The sequence below is a fragment of the Leiobunum rupestre genome, chromosome 1 (assembly GCF_980474605.1).
Source record: "Leiobunum rupestre chromosome 1, qqLeiRupe1.1.hap1, whole genome shotgun sequence".
Taxonomy (NCBI): domain Eukaryota; kingdom Metazoa; phylum Arthropoda; class Arachnida; order Opiliones; family Sclerosomatidae; genus Leiobunum; species Leiobunum rupestre.
Genome location: NC_143384.1, coordinates 72,677,702 through 72,692,865, shown reverse-complemented (window position 1 = coordinate 72,692,865; position 15,164 = coordinate 72,677,702). Strand labels below are relative to the sequence as shown.

The window sequence follows — 15,164 nt, the reverse complement described above, 5'->3', positions numbered from 1 at the left end:
AATTAATATTCAATTATGTTAAAATCCAATTCAGAATTAAATTAATATTCTATTTGATTTTCACTTAAATTGAATATTAAATTCTGAATTGGATTTTCACTTAAATTGAATATTAAATTCTGAATTGGATTTTCACTTAAATTGAATATTAAATTCTGAATTGGATTTTCACTTAAATTGAATGTTAAATTCTGAATTGGATTTTCACTTAAATTGAATATTTAATTCTGAATTGGATTTTCACTTAAATGGAATATTTAATTATTAATTTGATTTATACTTAAATTTTATATTAATTTAATATTAATTTGATGGTAACTTGATTTGATATTAATTTGATTGTAACTTGATTTGATATTAATTTGATGGTAACTTAAATTTGATATTAATTTGATTGTAACTTAAATTTGATATTAATTTGATTGTAACTTAAATTTGATATTAATTTGATTGTAACTTTAATTGACTATTAATTTGATTTTAACTTTAATTTAATATTAATTTGATTCCTAATTTCATTTTATGATTGATTAAAGTTAACGTAATACGAAATTAAAGTTGAAAATGTAATAGTTCGATTTGACGAATATAGATGGCAACCTAAACGCCGCACTTTTAACAATTCCTTACCTTAATTCATGTACGGCGTAAGATAGTCCGAATTCAACGAAGCGCGCGAATCTAGTTTTCGTATTGGCTTGAAAGGCGAGCTACGAAGCCCGGGCCACGCTGCCAAGTGCGCTTGACATCTCGTCCGCCCTCGATCATTCTCCTTATCGGCGACAATCGGACTAGTCCCGACGAGCTACGGCTCAGTTCGCGGACGTTGCAGCGTCTGTCGCACTGCCTAAAATAGCCGTCGTTTCTTGTCAAATCGATCGTAATAGGCGCCTAGATAATAACGTCGCGCAATTAGCCCTATGGTGTTTTGTAGCCGATTAAACGACTTGGCCATTAATTCGTATTGAAGGCGGGATCGACCAAAGATGCCTTTTGTCTCCAAGATGGTCGCGATATTTAAGGTCCTGTCCACCGCCTACGTTATATCATAAGTAACATAATAATTAAGTAAGCCAATTAGGAAAACTTATCAACGAACTGATTTTCAGAGCTATAGTGCGATAATAGTTAGTGTAGGGAGCTGTTGGCTCGAACGCGTGGCATGCAGGGCTTGCCACCACCCTCCTACGCATTGTAACCCGGCCACCTGAATTAAGGGCTTCAAAAGTCGCATGATGACTTAGGCCTACGGTGGTGCTTTGGGTATTAGCCTAGCTTAGAAGAGTACCCGAGGTGTTTATTGCCGATTTTGTTCAAAGTCGGACGTAATGTAGACCTATATGAGACACGAAATTTCCTAAAAGGAGACGTTGCACTACTAATTCGATTTACCATGGAAACCAAAAATATTTTTGATTAAAACAATAGGAAATGCGACGGTTTTTCTAAATCTAGGAGCAACAAACACAACACCCCACACAAGGAGAACGCAACCCGTCAAAAGGCTCTTCTTCAGTCGTTCGTTAGTTTTAATTATTAAAACTAACGAACGACTGAAGAAGAGCCTCGGCTCGAAACGTCTTGTATAAAATAAGTCTTATCTTCTAATACCATGCCGTTTTCTCTGAATTAAACATAATTTCTACTAACTTACTAACGTTATAAACAAGTGGTAATATGAAAATTTTACATCCGTTTTTCGTACTAAAGATTTGACTTTATTATTCCTCTTATCATATGGAATAATAAATATAATAATAATAATAATAATAATAATAATAATAATAATAATAATAATAATAATAATAATAATAATAATAATAATAATAATAATAATAATAATAATAATAATAATAATAATAATAATACATGTTTAAACTTCATTATGGCAATTTATAAAAGCGCTGACGCCAGAATAAAAATTAATAAAGCCCTAACATCCAAAATTCCAATTAAAAAGGGAATTAGGCAGGGTGACCCCCTGTCGTCTTACCTATTTGTTCTTTCACTCGAGCCCCTCTTATGTCATCTAAGAGAAAAGCTATACCACCACAGTCTAAAGTTACCCTTTATGCCTCGGCCGTTAACAAATTGTACCTTTGCCGACGACGTTAGCAATTTTATATCTTCCGAAGCTGGGTTAAACATCTTAAGGGATGAATGTATAAAGTACTCGTCAGTAAGCAACGCTAAAATTAATTTAGATAAGAGCTGTGGGCTCTGGCTAGGCACTTGGCGCAATCGATCTGACTGTCCATTGGGTATCAAGTGGAGCAGTGACAGTATAACGACTCTAGGGGTAGAATTTACAGTAGACGGAACTTGGCAGGAAAAACTCTACACTAATAAAATTAAGGATTTCAATGAGAAAATAGCAATAGCAGACGATTTAAAACCGAGGCTTTCTTATAAAAACCGCGCACAATTTTGCAATATAGAACTTAGCAAGTTCTATTACTATTTGCCAATTTTAAAGCGACCTCTAGCTATTTCAGACTCTTTAACCAAAAAATGCTTAACTTTTATATGGGACACAAATAAACATTGGGTCTCTAAAGATGTAGTTCAACAAAATGTCTCAGAAGGCGGCTTAGGCCTAAAAAACCTCGACTGTCAATGGAGGGCGTTTATTCTCGCGAGATTCGAAAAATTAATCTCAAATAATTCGCACAGTATCGAAATCGTTTTTTTTAATTTCTATTTAACAAACAGTAATGTATATAATATGAGTTTCCGCGTGTTCTCTTTAAAAAACATTGATTTTAATTATGTTTTTATGCCACCCTTTTATTATGATTGTATAATTTTTTTAAAATCCATGAACTTTTTTATAGAAAAACCAGACAGTTACCAGCAATTTTTATCCCTAACTATACAAAACAATATCCTCTGGGAAAATTTGCATTTTAATATCAAATGGTTCGAATTAGAAATATTTTATATAAGACAGATATTTGAGTACAATACCAAAACATTTCAAAATCCCTTCACGAACCCCGATTTGAAAATGACTGTCCCAACTGCGCGAGCTTTAAATCGCGAATATCACAATGTTGTTAAACAAATTCAAAAAAAATTTCCATTAAATTCCATACACCTATGGGAAGAAGGTGATCCCGATGAAAATAACTTTGAAAAAAAACTTTCAATTCAAATTAAAGATGAGACCAAATTAATAATAAATTGTAAAAAAAACGACTGGACAAATGTGTTAAAAATAGAAAATGTAAACAATAGAGCATCATTAATTTTCAATATGGATGAAAAAGACGTTAAAATAGATTTTAAATGTATATGGCGTAGCCATTACAACGGGAAAGAGTCTAATATATTATATCGTTTACTAAAAGGGAATGTTGTAACACCAGAGGTGGCTTTCCACGTTTTCAACTTATCTAATATTTGTCCCCTCTGTAAAGAAGTTAAAGGCACATTAGAACATTTATTTTTTATTTGCGAAGTTTCACAGTGGTTTTTGAATTGTGTATCATCAATGATTGCCAGTTTTATTGTTAATTTTAAGATAAAAGACCAACTAAATTTGTATTGGTTCAATGATACCAAAGATATTGAATATGGTAATTGTACAACTTTAATCTTAAATATAGCTAAACTAATAATTTATTTTTCTTACCAAAATGCCATGAACGTAAATGAACCAAACATAAAAGGGAAAATGAAATTAGCTTTTTTAATCAAGCTGTTACGATGTTGTACCCACCATTTCCAGTTAAACAAAAGAAATGTCCCGAACATATTTAACGAACTGGTAAAAGTTGGAATTTGTAAATTAGACGTACTTGGGAAAGTCGTTCTAAGTCTAGATATCTGAAATAATAATAATAATAATAATAATAATAATAATAATAATAATAATAATAATAATAATAATAATAATAATAATAATAATAATAATAATAATAATAATAATAATAATAATAATAATAATAATAATAATAATAATAATAATAATCAGCTAGGCACCACCAACCAATTTAGTTTAAATGTCAATTATTAAATAAATCGCCTTGAAAAGATTAAGTTAACATGATATTGCTAAGCTTGGTTGCCACGATACTTGGAAAATCTGGAAGTCCTGAAAATGTCAGGGAATTTGAATGTGTCTAAATGTCAGGGAATTAAAAAAATATTATAATCAGGGAAATTTCCGGTAATTAAATTTTGGGTGTAAAATAGGAAACTTTAACTAAATTATATTTATAGGTTAAAAAAAATGGCACAAAAAGTCAGGGGAAAAATGGTTAACGTGAAATAGCAAGTGTAGGGAGCTGTTGGCTCGCGTGGCATGAAGGGCTTTGTAACCCGGCCACTTCTTTAAAGGGAAATAAGTCTAAGGTGGTGTCTTGGGTATTAGCCTAGCTGATTATTATTATTAATCCATATGTACGGTGAGCCCTGCTACCAGGGTTTGAATTTCAAAAACCACCTTAAAAAACCCACAATAAAGCCCACTTAAAAAAACCCACCTTAAAAAGTTTCAAAAAGGACGAAAAAAGTTTAAATTTATAGTTTAATAATTAAACTATATTAAAGAATTTGAAGAATTAAACTTTAATTCTTTAAATTCTATAATAATACAAAATATTGCTTTTTTATAAAACGTATTTACACAAAATACATTACCAGTGTTTTAGTAAACACTAATCTAACAGTAGCAAGTAAACAGTAAGTTTTAAACTTCTGCAACTTTCAATCAATATTTAGCAGAACATGGAGCAGACGATACTTTACGTCTACGAAAGACAAGAATAAGGCGAGAAATAAGTAGTGTTAAATTGAAAATAAAAATGAAGTAAGTCATCGATTTAGGGTATCATTTTAGGTAAAAAACCCAATAAAAGCCCAATGAGCTGGGTGTTTTTAAACCCTGCCTGCTACCTAGGAGCAACAAACACAACACCCCACACAAGGAGAACGCAACCCGTCAAAAGTCGTGGATTTTCTTGCGTACGTTTTTCATTGGCTAGACGCTTTAGCGCCTGCTGCCGTCGGAAGGGGAAAATTCGGAAATTGTCTTCCCCCACCCGTAAAACGTTCAGCGTAAAGGTTCGTCCAATGAAATTTGTACAAAACCCTTCGTTAGCGTGTTTAAAGGCTAGCTGCGTTCTCCTTGTGTTTGTTGCTCCTAGCTGCTACTAACCTCGAGTGAAACCCTAGAAAATTCAGGGAATTTCATTCTGAAAAAACTGTGGCAACCCTGCTAAGCGTGGAAATAGGTTATATGAAACCTGTATAATTTGAATGTTATAAAACATGGATCGATTCCCGATTGGGGGAACGGACTGCTAATGGGTTTATATATACCGGAATTACCTCCGGTGGTGAAGACCCTCTGGGTTTACGTATACCGTAATATATCAAAAAGCGTTACGATGGCAACGAAATATGGCGTATGGGAGACTCGGGGCAAAAACGCAGCCTTATGGCCACGCTTTTAAGTGAGTAGTAATGTGCAGTTCTGGATGAGAGCGTCTCTTAGTTGGGATGCGGGCACGGTCCCGGCCGGCACCCTGAGGGATTCATTCTGAGCAGATCCCCGAGGTCTGGAATGTACCGTTGTAACGGAGACACAAAACAGAACCCTCCTTTTGGGGGGCTCGCCAGGACCTGGTCTCGTGGGATATTCTCTACCCTGAGTACCCTCTCATATTTTTTTACCACTAAAAGTTGCCATATTTTGACTCTGCTGAGAAACAGCTGTTTTTATCCTATCTCCGGTGTTTTTTGCCTGCTACTGGGTAGTACTGGAAATAGATTCATGGGTGTTGAATTAACCCACTGCGTACAAAAGGCTTTTGCAATATCTTTAATTAGACTATGTGAAAGATTTTTTGAAAATTTGTTATTTTACTCAGTTGCAGGTTAATATGTAGTACATTTGGCGGAAAGATACTAGCACGAATTTCCGGTAAATTGGCGGTGGGGACTTAAAATAGTCGTCCGGGATGGTTAACTTTTATTTAATAGATAAAGGTCTCAAAATTATTCGTAAAACGTTTTGATTGAGTAATTTAAATTTCTGGATTATCCGATTAATGTTTTGATAAATTTGTAAAATTAATCGGAAAAACGACTTTTTTTCGATAAAAAACTCAAATTTTCCGAATAATACATGTTTTTTAATCATTTTCCGAAATATTAACCGGTAAATTCCTTTGTTTACATTTTTTTCCCGAAAAAAAATCAATTTAAACATAATGATTAACCGTCCCCGACCTCTAACTTAAAATTGCATCTGTTTTCTGTGTTATATTAATCCATTTTGTAAATGTCTATTGCGTAAATTTCAAAGTATTCCATAAATATTTAATGTAGATTATTATTTTTAAGCTGCATTATAGCGTATTTTAAGTATTACGCTCCTAAGCAATCATCAAATCACGCGTTTATTTACGTCAACATGGCAATCTCGGCAATACAAGTTTTATATTTACCCTAGACTCGCCCAGCCAATTTTTTCTAGGTATGCCTCACTTCAACATTTGAAGTACTAAAAATAATTAAAACCACTGTTTTTAAATCTTATCTATGTTAATTTGATTAATTATCACTTTAAAACATAACTCAATAACGCGCGCGGGTAAATTCGAAATTCCCGCCGACTATTTACCGGAAATTCTGGCAAGATGTACTATATATTTTGCCTTTCCCATAACCTGCAACCAGTGGCGTAGCGTGGGCCATGGTCGCCCGGGGCGGAATCATAATTCCAATGAGGATAGGAAGAGAGGCGAAGTAGAAGGGATGAACGCGCCAAAATCATCCTTGTAAAAAGGGGCAATTTTGCCGCCCTCCTAATGGTGGCGCCCGGGGAGGTCCGCCCCTCCGCCCCCCTCGCTACGCCACTGCTAGGCTGCAACTGAGTATAGTCAGTAAACTATGAGAAAGATTAATTTTCCAAAATCTCAGAATGATTTTTTTTAAAGATTTAGTTGTTAAATATTTTTTTAATCTTGAAAGATATTTTAATTTCCAAATTGAAAGTTTTACCTCGGTGTAAATTCACTAATTTTTCGCTGTATATTCGTCTGCTAAGCCGAAGCTTTGCGTATTGTAATAGAAAATCATCCGCTTAGCAGACGAAAATCCAGTAGCTTCAGAAAATCTCTGAATAGACTAATTTCAACAGAAATTATCCTATTGTCTCCTTGTTTCATTTCCTATAAAATCCTTTAAATCGATAGAATTTTTCCTATTTCCTAAGTTTTTAGGCTTTTAAAAGATTAATTTTATTGAAATCTCAACATTAAAAAAATCAAATTAAAAGACAAATTTCGTCAAAAACTTTAGTATAAAAGTTGAATCTGGGGGTGAAAGATGGAAATAATAAAAACCGCGATGACCTAATTCGATCCTTTGTTTGGAGAAGGTCAACTTTACACCCGTCTGAGTCTTCTGTCCCGTTCGTCCCCTTTTGTTCGCCATTTCTAGGATGACCCCGATTGCGACCATTAATCGAGACTGATTATTAATTAGATAAGACTCCCTTTTCGCCAGTAAAATAGAAACAATCGAATCTCCTCGAGAGAATTTCGGCAAAGCGTCTTTTGAAATCAACAGCTGTTTGGCTCTCCACGCCCGCTAATTGTCTTTAGTTTGGGCGCTTTGGAAAATTCCGTATTTCCTTTTTCGGCCGCGAGATGTCGTTTCATCCAACAACCCTCATTTATCTTAAGCGTCTAAGTATTTACTAACAATGTATGTAAAAGATCGCCGGATTTGAATACGCGTCTTTATGCTGGGAATTGGATATTTGTATCATTTTTCGACCTTTTTCAATAGAATGAAGCTAGTTTATCTTTAATAAAGAGAATAGTGTCTTTATTGAGATTTTTTTAGTTTTAACACTTTCAATTAAGTCGGAAAAATCCTAATTGTAGTCGAAGTATGGTGTAGGTTAGAGTAGTAGAATTACCAGTACAATGTTTTTCTACAGAGTAAGCCTTAAACCTAACGTGTACATTAACTATTTTTAGGACACCCTGTAACCTAGGACCAACAAACATAAGGAGAACGCAGCTAACCTTTAAAGGCCGACTACATAAATATTCGGTTTACTCTTGTCTCTCACTGGAAGTCGGCTGACTGCAATTCACGTGTGCCATGCAGTCAGCCGACTTCCAGTGAAAGACAGAGTAAACCGAAGATTTATGTAGTCAGCCTTTAAACACGATAGTGCCTTGTTGTGTACAAATTTCATTGGACGAACACTGAACGTTTTACTGAAAGGGGAAGACAATTTCCGAATTTTCCCTTCCGACGGCAGCAAGCGCTAAAGCGTCTAACCAATGAAAACTGTACCCACCACCCTCCTACGCATTGTAACCCGGCCACCTGAATTAATGGCTTCAAAAGTCGCTTGATGACTTAGGCCTAAGGTGGTGCCTTGGGTATTAGCCTAGCCTAGCTGAAAATGCACGACTTTTGACGGGTTGCGTTCTCCTTGTGTGGGGTGCTGTGTTTGTTGCTCTTAGCTGTAACAAAGTGATCTGCCCTACAAAAATATCTTTATAAAACAGTTAGGATGTTATAGTGCTGTGAGTCGGAAAATAAATTTTCCGTATTTTTCCGAAAAAAATAAAAATAAAACTTCATTCCATGATTAGTCTAATATTGTTTGCAAATTTAAATAAAGCGTCATTTTCGCCTAATTTTTTCGAATCTAAAAGTAAAACTAAACCTCTAGAGTCTAGACTAGCTTTAAACTGATTAACAATGTAACACTATTAATGTTTTGTAGTATGTATGTTTACTGATATTAGGCAATTTATATCGATAAAAAGTTAAACACTTAAAAAAACCTTAAAAAGTAATTGTATTCAATTAAATATTTTTCCGATTTGCTGAAAATTTCCCGCAATTTTTAAAATTTTCCGGAACTTTTTCCACATTTTATTTTTCCGAAAAATTAACAACACTAGGATGTTATCATTAAACCAATCTGAACAAGTCCCGAATTTAATTCCATGGCTCAATATTACAATGACTATTTAAAAAAAGGGGTGCGTGTCGCTTAGCAACCGCGGCGCGTGACCGGAGTATTCTTCGAATATAAAGGATTCGGGTGGGCAGGGCTGTCACTGGTGCGGAAAGGGAGATAGCTTTAAGAGCGACTGACGAGTTAAAATGGCGTTTCAACTTGATCCGGCGGGATCAGTCTTTCACTCCGTTTTCCTTCCGTGGATTCGCTCTGGGCACGAGTGCGGAATATTTAAACGCCGTCTACGGAGTCTCGGCGCTTGGTGAAGAAGGAGGTGGCGACATTTCACTTAAATCTCCCGAACCCGCCCGCGAAACCCGTAGCCATGACACGGATAATGCTACTGTCTTCTTGACATCGCCCTTATTAAATTGCCCGGATAGAGAAAAACTAATAAATGCGAGCTTAAATTGATTTATCCTCCTTTGGGTCTTTTAACTGCATTTAGCACCTCAAAGTTGTAATATAATAGGCGATAGTGGATAATTTATTGAATTTTCAAATACAAATTTTGTGTTTGATGATATTTTGGAATTCTAGTCTGACGACGATGATGATATTTTGAAATTTTAGTCTGATGATGATATTTTGAAATTTTAGTCTGATGATGATATTTTGAAATTTTAGTCTGATGATGATATTTTCCAATTTTAGTCTGATGATGATATTTTCCAATTTTAGTCTGATGATGATATTTTCCAATTTTAGTCTGATGATGATATTTTCCAATTTTAGTCTGATGATGATATTTTCCAATTTTAGTCTGATGATGATATTTTCCAATTTAGTCTGATTATGATTTTGATATTTAGTCTGATTATGATTTTGATATTTTCAAATTTAGTCTGATTATGATTTTGATATTTTCAAATTTAGTCTGATTATGATTTTGATATTTTCAAATTTAGTCTGATTATGATTTTGATATTTTCAAATTTAGTCTGATTATGATTTTGATATTTTCAAATTTAGTCTGATTATGATTTTGATATTTTAAAATTTTTTATTTCGTTACAGTCGAACTGAACGTTTTCTGGTGGTATATTTCATCTAGATTTTATTTTTTGTGCGTTAATGTAGTTGGATAAAAATATATGTCGGCCGAATTTTATACTTGAAAAAGCACCGCATTTTCACATTTTTTTATTTATTTTATCCTTTCTCGGGGTATTAAAAAAATCCAATTTCTTTCCTCTAAAAGAAGAATTTTAGTCCATTTATTAGAACCTTAAGAGTCTTGGTCTCCGGTCTGGATAAAAAAAATCATTAAATATAACAATGCAAAAGAATTCCATTCAATTTTTCTTTAAAGGTGGGGTGTGTTTTCCCCATTCCTCCTATGCCCCCCGGAAAGGGAAAGATTTGAGGGTGGGTTCTGTTTTTTTATGCCTTTAATTTTCGAAATTTTTCGTCGTACACGATTTTTAGGGATAATTTTCTTCATTGTTAGTTTTGAATGGTGAATATTTTACAACATTACTAACATAGTGTTGAAAGCTTTTGTGCTTTTTCTATATTAAATTTTATGTAACTCATGTTTTAAGAAATATTTCTTAACTTTCAATTGGAACTTTTTAAACGTTGTTACTTGGAATAAAAATTATTTATATTTAGGTATTTTTTAAACTTTTTTAGTGGATTTAGGTGACCGTAATTTATTAATCTGTAAAAATATTAATTCATGGACTGTAATCAGGGTTCATACAAACCTGGAGAACCTGGAAAACCTGGAAATATCAGTGAAACAGATTATTTCCAAAAAATCAGGGAGATATCAGGGAAATTTAAAATATTTAACCAAAACCTGGATATATCAGGGAAATTCGTTTGAGTCTGGAAGCGCCTCAATAATTATATATAATTTTTTCGATTAAACGAAAACATACGGTGCTTTAGCACCTGGAAATATCAGGGAAATTTCCAGGAGAAAACCTGGAAATATCAGGGAAATTAATATTCCAAATGTTGTATGAACCCTGACTGTAATTTGCCCGATTTTATAATTCACACGAGAACATTTCCGTAAATTTTATTTCGACTTAAATTTTAATTCCTTCGAATATTTTTGTCCAAATTGAGTTAAATGTTAAATTGATTTTTAGGAAATTTTCAATCGAACCCGATATTTAAATTTATTAATTTCAACTCGGAAAATTTCGAAATTGTTTTCAAAATAAACAAATCTTATAATAAATAATAACTATGTTTAATAACAGGGTTGTACGGTACCTGGAATGCCTGAAGTCAGGGAATTTGAATATGGGTCTAAAAATCAGGGAAATGTCACAAAATTTAATTTCTATTGCAAATAGGAAACCTTTACTAAAATATAGGTTGAGAAATACATAATTTTGCCACATAATAAGTCAAGGAAAATCTCTGTAGATGGTCAGGGAAAACCGGGAAAAGTCAGGGAATTGGAATCTGTAAAAACCGGCAGCACTGAATAAGAACGGTCTTGACCCTGAGTATGGTGATCTTGACCTTAAAGAAAGGCCAATATGTAGAATTGGAAAACCTGATCTAGTGTGTAGTTATCATGGAATCTGTAAAAACTGCAGGGTTTACAAAGTGGATATCAGTCCGGTTTAATCCACCCGGATAAAACAGGATTAAACCACACAAGTAATCGACCACTGAACCGAACTTTTATTTATTTTTCTGAACTCATATTCAAGAATCTGTTTATTTTAACCAGTTTTTCAGCTTTTTCGAACCCTAACCGGTTTCTTTAATTCGTCCACATTAGTCCATATGTAGAAAATAACATATCAATTCCCGCTGAACTTGCAGGACAAGACATAAGTGATGAAACGAAGTTACAAAATGCCACCATTTCGTTTAATTTTCATTTGCCTCATTTACTAGCTTGTTTTTGATGTCACTGGCATACTAATAAAATACGGAGAACTAAGTAGTGAGCTAAGTCTAATTTCCACTAAGTCTAAAAGTGTAAAACGAGCGCGAAAATTTCCGAAACGTTCTCTCAGGCAGTCTAGGGATAGGAACTATAAGCAGACGACGCTTCACTAGTTTTACGTGCTTAAAAGGGCTAGAAATAAGTTAAAAAACGCATATATTATTATTTTTTGAAAAATCCGGATTAATTCAATTCAATTATTATTTTATTTATATTTTTATAAAACCCGGTTTTATCTAACAAAAAACCATACCAGAGGATTTTTCTAGAAAAATCCGGTTTTTTTGCCAACCCTGAAAAACTGACAACACTGAATAAGGACGGTCTTGACCTTGAGAATGGTGGTTTTGACCTTAAAAAAAATTCCAGTATTTAGAATTTGAAAACTTGATCTAGTGTGTAGTGATCATGGAAACCGTAGCTATCATCTAAAAGAAATACCGTATACGTAATCCAAAAAATGCACCTCCAAACGTAAGCAGGGTTAAAGTAAAAAAAAAAAAACCCTGGCCTTTGAAGGAAACTCCCATACCGTAACCGAACCACCGGATCAATAAACTAACAGTAGGAACTTCCCCATCCTCGAATTGAGTATTCTGGCTTCAAATCAAACACGCTAAAATAGCGAACAAGACAAGGTGGGGAAGAGGTGGGGTCCGTAAAAGCCCCACTCTGGTACTCTGCAGAGAGACGAGGTGTCAAGGATGGCCGTGTCCCCAAACAAGAGCGGAGGGGAGCAAAGCGGGCCTATTAAAGCTAAGCCACTTTTTCAGTGGAGGGACAAGCGCCCTAACACGCTGCCCAAAATGCACCTACAAATTTATTCCCTTTCACGAGGGCAGTGAGGGGCAATTTCGTCAAAGAGCCGCTCAGCTCACTCAGCGCTCGCACTCGCTAGCCTAATATCCGCTCACGCTCACGCATTTAATAAAATAAGCGCCCTTCTCTTTTCGCTCTTTTTAGAGTGGTAAAATAAGCGCTCCTCAATTTTCGCTCCTTTTGAGCGCTTAAATAAGCGCTCCTCAATTTTCGCTCTTTTTGAGCGCTAAAATAAGCGCTCCTCTCATTTTCGTTTCACGCTCTTTTAGAAAAACATTTATTATGAGCCAAATTGAGCGCCTTTCAAAAGCGCTCGCCATGATAGCAGCGTTGCCCATCACTGCACGGGGGTTGTTTCGTAGTGGGGACAGCCCCCTCTTGAAGCTTCGTATCCGCCACCGCCGCCTTGTTGACTCGTCCTTCTCCTTAAGTAGATTAAAGAAAGCGACCAGGGAACGGAGTCAAATCATCTTGAAAGCAAATATATCTAGCCGCGCGTTACCTTGTATACCAATTATTATTACCCGACACTGCGGCGATACTTTGTAGATGGTACGTTTGTACTTACGATAGCGGTGCAAAGTGAGGTTAGGATGGAAGAAGTACATTCCGAATGCTTTTTTCTCTTTACCTTCTCTTTGGGATTATTATTGACTTTCAAAGCAGTCACTGACAACTGGACGTGATTTTCAATGAACAGCTTTACGAGGGGAATAGTAAGTGGAATGTGCCGGCTCTAGTTGGCAGTACACTTGGAATTTCTCCTCAGTTCGAATGTTTACTATTTAGTTTATTTTCAAATCGGATTCTGTATATTTTTGGGAAGAGTTAAAGAAGTACTTTTCAAAAATGTCTTTAGGAAAATAAACACGTAACGCTGTGAATGAATGGGTTTTGTCAAGAATGAATTGAGGTGGACGGAGAATACCAAATTGATCGATCCAAATACTATTCCAGGGTTGCCGCACGTTAGGGAGAAGTCGGGGAATAATAAAATGAGCCTAGTAAGTCGGGGATAAATCAGGGAATTAAAAAGTGAGCCTTAAAAGTCAGGGAGAAATCAGGGAATTGATAAATGAGCCTAATAAGTCATGGAAAAATCAGGGAATTAAAAAACAAGCGTTAAAAGTAAGGGAATTAAAAAATGAGCCTTAAAAGTCAGGGAGAAATCAGGGAATTAAAAAACGAGCCTTAAAAGTCAGGGAGAAATCAGGGAATTAATAAACGAGCCTTAAAAGTCAGGGAATTAAAAAATGAGCCTTAAAAGTCAGGGAGAAATCAGGGAATTAATAAACGAGCCTTAAAAGTAAGGGAATTAAAAAATGAGCCTTAAAAGTCAGGGAATTAAAAAACGAGCCTTAAAAGTCAGGGAGAAATCAGGGAATTAAAAAACGAGCCTTAAAAGTCAGGGAGAAATCAGGGAATTAATAAACGAGCCTTAAAAGTAAGGGAATTAAAAAATGAGCCTTAAAAGTCAGGGAGAAATCAGGGAATTAAAAAACGAGCCTTAAAAGTCAGGGAATTAAACACCCTGTATATAACTTTCGGTTGTACCTGCTTTAAATACGTCTATTACCCTATTCTCGCAAATTTATCTGTCGGTTTGGCCGTACTGATAAAGCAATGAAAAGTGGTGCAAGACCTATGGAGACAGAGCAGACTCCGCATCCGCGTGTCACTTTGAACGGTGTCTTTTCCAAATAGAAAAGTATGGGAGGAATGCGGCGCCTCGTTTTTTCAACTGCGCCATATTTTAAACTTTAAGGGAAAGAAGAACACCATTTGACAAATTTATCTGCTTATATTTTCATCATCAAAATAAGAACCCTAAGGTTAAAGACTGATTATTCACACGAACCAACTTAGTTGGTGAGTGCGGTTTTCGATTCTCTGGTTTCCAAAACAAGAGGTCGAGAGTTAAGTGAATTTGAATTGAAACGCGATTTAAAAAATCCTTCGATTTAAATTAGGTAATTTTCAAAATCCTTTGATTTTAATTAATTGTAAAAAGTCCTTTGATTTAAATTAATTTAAATCAAAGGATTTTTTACAATTATTTAATTTAAATCAAAGGATTTTTTACAATTATTTAATTTAAATCAAAGGATTTTTTACAATTATTTAATTTAAATCAAAGGATTTTTTACAATTATTTAATTTAAATCAAAGGATTTTTTACAATTATTTAATTTAAATCAAAGGATTTTTACAATTATTTAATTTAAATCAAAGGATTTTTTACAATTATTTAATTTAAATCAAAGAATTTTTTACAAGGGATTTTTTACAATTACTTAAGTAATTTGAAAAATCTTTTGATTTAAATTGAGTAGATTTTAAAATTTATTTTAATTAAATTGAGTAGATTTTAAAATTTATTTTAATTAAATTGAGTAGATTTTAAAATTTATTTTAATTAAATTG

The 15,164-nt window shown here is 34.2% G+C and overlaps 1 protein-coding gene across 4 annotated transcripts in view; it reads left to right on the top strand.

Annotated features, from left to right (window-relative positions):
* LOC149966323 (plexin-A2-like) overlaps positions 1–15,164 on the top strand; it is a 186,947-nt gene that overhangs the window by 43,671 nt on the left and 128,112 nt on the right. The window lies entirely within an intron of this gene.